We start from the raw sequence: 6,896 nt of genomic DNA, 5'->3' as shown, positions 1-6,896 counted from the left end.
TAACAGGCAGATATATAGCTTTAAGTCCACAGAGTAGGAAAGAAAGCTGAAAACCAATGAACCTAGCCTCCAACTTCAGAAACTGAAAAGAAAGAAGGAAGGTTAGAAAGACAGTTAATACTCCCCCAAAGGAGAGCTTTATCCACAACGAAACTAAAAGCAGAGATTCATGAAATATAAAGTACAACAGAGAAAGCTGAACAAAGTCAAAAGTTTTTCTTTAAAAAAAATTATCAAATGGACAAAACCCTAGCAAGACTGATTAAAAAAAGAGAAAGTGAAAAACACAAAGGTCCCCAATATCAGAATGGACGTGGGACATAGCTACAGATTCTACAAACATCTGAGGGATAATATAACAATGTTATGAACAAGAATATAAGGATGTCAGAAAATCTGAAAATTTAGAAAAAATGGGCAAAATCCATAAAAAAACACAATTTACCAAAAGTTACACAGGAAGAAGTGAATCATCCACATCGTCCTATACATATTAAAGAAAATGAATCTGTCATTAAAAACCTTTCTACAGTGAAAAATCCAAGTGCAGAGAGCTATTAATATTCTCACTGAATGGGTGTATTTTTTTTTTTTTTTTTTTTTTTTTTTTTTGAGACGGAGTTTCACTCTTGTTACCCAGGCTGGAGTGCAATGGCGCGATCTCGGCTCACCGCAACCTCCGCCTCCTGGGTTCAGGCAATTCTCCTGCCTCAGCCTCCTGAGTAGCTGGGATTACAGGCACGTGCTACCATGCCCAGCTAATTTTTTGTATTTTTAGTAGAGACGGGGTTTCACCATGTTGACCAGGATGGTCTCGATCTCTCGACCTCGTGATCCACCCGCCTCGGCCTCCCAAAGTGCTGGGATTACAGGCTTGAGCCACCGCGCCCGGCTTTTTTTTTTTTTTTTGAGACAGAGTTTCGCTCTTGTTACCCAGGCTGGAGTGCAATGGCGCGATCTCGGCTCACCGCAACCTCCGCCTCCTGGGTTCAGGCAATTCTCCTGCCTCAGCCTCCTGAGTGGCTGGGATTACAGGCACATGCCCCCATGCCCAGCTAATTTTTAGTATTTTTAGTAGAGACGGGGTTTCACTATGTTGACCAGGATGGTCTCGATCTCTTGACCTCGTGATCCACCTACCTCGGTCTCCCAAAGTGCTGGGATTACAGGCTTGAGCCACCGCGCCCGGCCGAATGGGTGTATTCTTATTGAAAATTCATGGAGCAGAATCTTATGATTTTTGTCTTTGTATGTTATACTTAACAAAAAGTTATCCTTGGGAGGCTGAGGCGGGAGGATTGCCTGAGTCCAGGAGTTCAAGGCTACAGTGAGCTACGATTGTGCCACTGCACTCTGGCCTGGGGACAGAGTGAGACCCTCTCTCAAAAAAATAAAAAAGCTATAAAAGTTTTCTTAAAATGAATAAAAAAAATAGTACAGGTGAAAGGTAGGTGGGCATAGAGATCAAACAGAATTTACCATGTACTGATAATGGCTGAAGTTGGCCCATTGAGTTATTGCATATACCTTTTTAGCCGTTATTACTATAAGTGTTTGAAATCTTCCACATATTTTTTTGTAAAAAATGGATCATAATACTACTCTGTGCAAAACCCACCACCTCCCTGAGAGTCAAAGCCACAGAGGGCTGATGGTTGGCTAGGCTCTTGGTGATCAGGTCCACCTGGCAGCTCCTGCAGGCTCCTCCTACCACACTCTCTCATCTCGACCCCACCTCCTTCTAAGGCGTCCTCCACCTCAGGGCCTTTGCATGTGCTGTTCTTTTTGCTGAAAATGTACATTCTTCAGATTCAGCCTGGCTTGCCTCAGTTAGGTCTTAGCTCAAATACAACCCTTTCAGCCTAGATTTCCCCGACGACCCAAAATTAAAATCCCCAACCCAGCAGGGAAGGATGGTGATGAGAGGCTACAGTTCTAGCTACTTAGGAGGCTGAGGCAGGAGGCTCACTAGAGTCAGGAAGTTCAGGATGTAAAGCATAGTGATTGCACCTGTGAATACCCACTGTACTCCAGTCTGGGCAACACAGCCTCCCCTTAAGAAAAAAAAAAAATTCCCCACCCTACAAACTCCCCTCCCCATCTCTTCACTCTCTCCCTCTCCTCGCTGGGCCTCTCTCTGGGATCTGAAGCATCTGACACATGAACTATTTATGTGTGTTTTCATTCACTGCCCACTTCCCACAAGAATGCAAACTCCAACCAGAGACATTCCCAGCCGAATCCCAGTGCCTCGTCTGACACCTGGCATACAGTAGGTGTTCAAGACACAGGGACTGAGTGAGTAAGCAAGGTCCTCAGCCTCTTCAAGGGGTGCTGCAGGGCTCCTCCCCATTCTTCCACCCAGACCCCTCCACTTGGGGGGCTTAATGCCCCTGACTTGTTTCACACTGGCCTGAGTCTGACTGCTTCCAAGAGTCACTGGCCCCACCCCGGGGTCAGGCCAGAGGGTGTTCGTTCAGAAGATGTCCCTTCAGAGCGACAGGAGGTTTCACTGGACGCCAGAAGACCTGCGTCCTGCTTCAGTGGTTCTGGAATCTCTCAAGATGACTTTGGAGCCTTGCTCTGCCACTTAGCAGCTCTGGGAGCCTGCAGGGTCACCGCACTCCCTGCGCATCAGTTTACTAACCTGTCCAATGGGAACAAACCCACCACCAACCTTATAGCGCGATTGCGATGGTTAAGGGCTTGCCCACGGAAGGGCTTTCATAGTCCCCTGCCACTGATAATTTTGCCAGCGGTGCAGGAGTTCCGAAAGGGCCTTTTAAATGTGGTGGCCGCATCGCCTCCTAGGTTGTCTGTCGCCTTATCCTTTTTAAATGAAAGCCTGGCCCGCCCTTTCCTGGCGCCCGCTCTGTCCCGGCGCCCTCTGCCCGAGCCCCGTCCCGCGTCCTACCTCCCCCTGCCCCCTGCACCTTCGCCCCGCACCCTCCTCCCTCTGCGCCCCGCGCCCGCCCGCTCCCCGCGCTCTCGCGCCCGCTCCGTGCCCGCTCGGCGCTCGCTCGCTAGCTCGCGCTCCCCGGCGCCGGCTGCGGAGGGAGCTGCTCTGCCCGCAGCTGGCGCAGCGCGGGGGCGGCCGCGGGTGGGCGGGTGCCGCGGGCCCCGGCGCCGAGCATGAGCCGCCGCCGGCGCCGGCCGCGCGCTGCTCGGGGCCCGACTGCGGCGCGAGGGCGGCGCGGGAGCGACGCTGGCCCGGACCGAGGTAGGCAGTGGCTGCGGACCCTCCGTCTCTGGGTGCCCCCCTGCCCCCCGCTCGGGGCCGTGCCCTCCGGTCGCCGCGCGGGCAGGGCGGGGCGTGCGCGGGCCCGAGGTCCCGCCCGGCGCGGCCGTCGTGGGGCCGGGTCGCGGGCTCCGGGCGCGGGGCGGGGGACGTGCGCGGGGGAGGGCGGCGGGGAGCCAGGTGCGCGGAGTTGCTGAGAACTCCGCCCCGGGCTGGAAGGCGCCGGGACCCCTGCACCCTCCGCCTCTGCACAGCACCGGGCGGGCCGGGCCGGGCCGGGCAGGGCCGGGCGTGGCGGGAGCGCACGCGGCTGGCGGGCGTGGGCACCGCGGGCAGGTCCGCTGCCCGGAGCCTGGCGTGGGGGAGGGGGCTGGGGAATCCGAGGAGCTCGGGGCTGCGCAGTTGGAAGTTTCCATTTGCTCTTCTGCATTCTGGGCCCCGCCGTGGCATCTCACGCCCTTGCTGCTTGACGAGAAATTGGGGCTTGAGTTCTGCATTTGGGGGAGAGGGCCAGGACTGTGGCAGGTGTCTCCCTCTCCCTGCTGGGCAAGGGTCATTTGAAGGACCACGGTCTCTTTGCCCTGGGCCTTGCCGGCCGCAGGGACGGGGCAGGTGCAGCTGGTTCTGGTCTGAGGGTCGGTGAGTGAGAGGCGGGGGCGGGAGTCCCCTGCTGTGTGGGGAGGGACGCGCTGGCATGTCCCTGTGCCCTGCATTTCTGGCTGCCTCTGGGTGCTGGACCTGGTGGATATTTAGAGAGGCCGCTGCCTGCCTCTTGGGAGCCATCTGAGGGCAGAGACCTGGTGGTGGCCGGGCTCCCCCTGCCTCTGCTCAGAGCAGTGAGCTCCCCTCTGGTTCACTCTCCCCACTGTTGCCACTCTTCTCCCACTGTCCTGGGCGGGAAGGACCCCGATGGTCATTGGTCCCAGGAGCCTGAAACACAGGAGTCAGGCTGGGTGCAGGGGAGCCTCCCAAAGGCCTTGGTTCCTACTGTTCCCCAGGGCTCCCCACTGCCATCCGATGCAGTCTTGCCTGTTCATCTCAGGGCCCTGGAGTCGAAGGGGCTCTGGGGGGTCTCCAGCCTAGAGGCCACAGGTCTTGATTAGTGAACCACCGGCAGGCTGCAGGTGTCTGAGACTCAGTTTCCCCATCTGTAGACTGACATGGTTTTGATGACTTCCGAGGGCATTTCCACCCAGCCCAGGAAGGGAAGATTCAGAGTGGGGGCACATGAAGGACCTCAGCTGGGTGGCCAGGGACATGTGGGTGGGTTCTCTGCCCCTCCAGCCAGTGTGTGTCCTTAGGGCTGTGGGTGGTAGTGGCCCAGCTGAGGTGGGGGTGCAGCAGGCCCGCAGGTCCTGCTTCTGAGAAGGGCGTGAGCTGCTTGGATCCCCAGGCTCTCTGATGAAGCGGAGAAGCCCTGTCCTCCTGCACATACCCCTGGGTTTGTGAGCCGAGCAGGTGTCCCAGGTGTGCCTTGGCCTGAAGGCCAGCCAGCGAGTTTGTTTTTCTCTGGGAGGCATCTTCGAGCTGCCAGCCGGATGGCTCCCTTCCACCTGGCAAATTGTAGAAATGGAACAGTTCACACAGAGCAGAGGGGTTTTTTGGTGTAACTTAGCAACTGCAGTCAGGAGAGGAGGAGGAGGAGGGAGAAATGGCATTTATGCTTGGAAGTGGCCGGGGTGGGGAGAGCCATGCACACTAGTGGCCCCCGGCAGTGGGAGGGGCCGCTGGGGAGGTGAGCAAGTGGACACTGGGACACAGTGTGGTCAGGAGCCCCTGCGCACACCGGTCCCCACCTGTAGAATGACACCAGGGGCAAGATGGAACAGCTTTGGTTGGCCTTTGGTTTTTAGCCACAGAACTGTGGGTTTCACAGAAGCCATATTTGTCAAATAGGTCAAGTGAAGGTGCTGTGCCAAGGCAGGGATGGGGGCAGAAGATTTGGTCCCCACCAACTGTCCTCGGGAGAGGGGCTGGCGGAGGGATGCTCTTCTCTGTGTGGCCCACCCTCGAGGAGGGGCCCTGGGCTGGGGGTGGGCCCTGGGGGCATAGCAGATGGGGAGGGAGATTCAAGGCATCTCCTCCCTCTCTGCTGCCCCTTGGTGGCCCCTCCTTCCCTTTCCCCCTTTTCCTCCTGAGGCCATCTGCTTCGGCCCAGCGCTCTGGCTGTTTTTCTCTCGGAGCTTCCAAACTGCCTCCTGTAACTCCCACCCACTCCAGCCTGCCTCCCAGCTCCTCTGCCCTCCCCTGCCCACTCCCTGCTGGGGAGGATGAGTGTCTTCTAAGCAAGGGTGTGATGTGTGGAGGGAGGGGACTGAAGTGGCACTGGTGGGCTGACAGCCGTAGAGGAGGGCCTCTGATGCCCACTGGTCACCTGCTGCTGGGGGTGTCAGAGGCCCTCCCCTACAGCTGTCAGCCTGACCTGCGGAGGTCCAGAGAGGGCTCACTGCCCACTTTTCTGGGCACAGAGCCTGTGGCTGTGGGTGTGTGAGAGTGGGCTCTGAATTGACCCAGAGTGGCGAGCTGCCAGGAGCCCATGCAGAATGTCCCTGCGTGCTGGGACAGCAGGAATTCCCCAGCTAGCAGCCCCAGAGCAGGGTTTGGGAAGGTCAGCCGGTGTGGCCCAGCAGTGGCTTGGTGGGCACTGTGTGAAGGGAAGCCTGAAAGCCCCTCGGGGTCCTGGCCTGCTCAGAGTGCAAGAGGGGCTCTGGCCTCAGGGCTTACCGCCTGGGACAGGCTGGCAGAGGCTGCCCCAGGCACTGTGACAGGGGGCTGTGAGGGGTGTCCGGCTGGGAGTGGGCAGGTACAAGGGCCCAAGCGGGGCCTGTGCTGTGAGGGAGGGCGAGTGTGACTGCTGCTGTGGCCATCCATGCCTGGTGGACTGTGGAGAGGGAAGCCAGGCAGGGAGAGAGCAGTCAGGTGGCCCCAGCTCTGCTGCAGCACGTTCCAGGAAGCACATGGGTGCCTTTGGGCATGATTCAGAATGACACTCAGTGATCCTGCCCTGGGAAGCTTCTCCCCACCTGTGGTTGCCTGCCTTGCGCTGGGCACTGCCCAGGCTGGGGCTGGGGGGCCAGGCTGTGGGCCTCTGCTGCCCAGGGCAGCCAGCAGGTGCTCCGAGGCCTGCCTGTCTCTTGTGAGCGGGCTATGGGGTTCTTTGTGAATTCAGGGAGCAGAGGCCAGCACCAGCTCAAAGAGGAGAGGCCTGGGCTGGGACTCCAGACAGAACAGCCCAGGGTGGGCATTTCACACCTGAGATGCAAAGATGTCACTGCCTGGTTGGCAGGTGCTTCTCCTTTTTAAAAACAACAACAAAACTTGCTCAGCCATCCCCATCCTGGTCGCCTGTGCGGGCTGACTTTGAAGACGTACGTGTTCTCTGCTCACTCCGAATTCTCACTTCCCACTCACTCCCACCCACGCCAATCTGCACACACCTCCTCCAGTCCAGAGATATCTTTTTGAGAGGCCATGGATGTCTACTGCCCTGCTGCCAGACACCCATCTCCTGGGCTTGGCCAGCCCCTGGTTCTCCTCCTCATGTCCTGGGACACTCAGAGTCCCTGTTCTTCAGGACCTGGGCTCAAACCCTCTTCCCACAGCGTCTGTTCCCTCCTCAGTGCTGATCCGGTTCTAGCTCCCATCGGCCCGCACCTGT

The 6,896-nt window shown here is 57.7% G+C and overlaps 1 protein-coding gene across 1 annotated transcript in view; it reads left to right on the top strand.

Annotated features, from left to right (window-relative positions):
* The first annotated feature begins 2,996 nt into the window (after positions 1-2,996).
* The window catches only part of RASGEF1A (RasGEF domain family member 1A), a 78,053-nt gene continuing 74,153 nt past the window's right edge, over positions 2,997-6,896 (top strand). The window contains exon 1 of the mRNA XM_039477918.2: positions 2,997-3,220. The gene's annotated coding sequence lies outside the window, so the exon portion shown is untranslated. The remainder of the gene's footprint in view (positions 3,221-6,896) is intronic.

Source organism: Saimiri boliviensis, chromosome 12 (assembly GCF_048565385.1).
Source record: "Saimiri boliviensis isolate mSaiBol1 chromosome 12, mSaiBol1.pri, whole genome shotgun sequence".
NCBI lineage: Eukaryota > Metazoa > Chordata > Mammalia > Primates > Cebidae > Saimiri > Saimiri boliviensis.
This window is presented reverse-complemented; position numbering and strand designations above follow the sequence as displayed.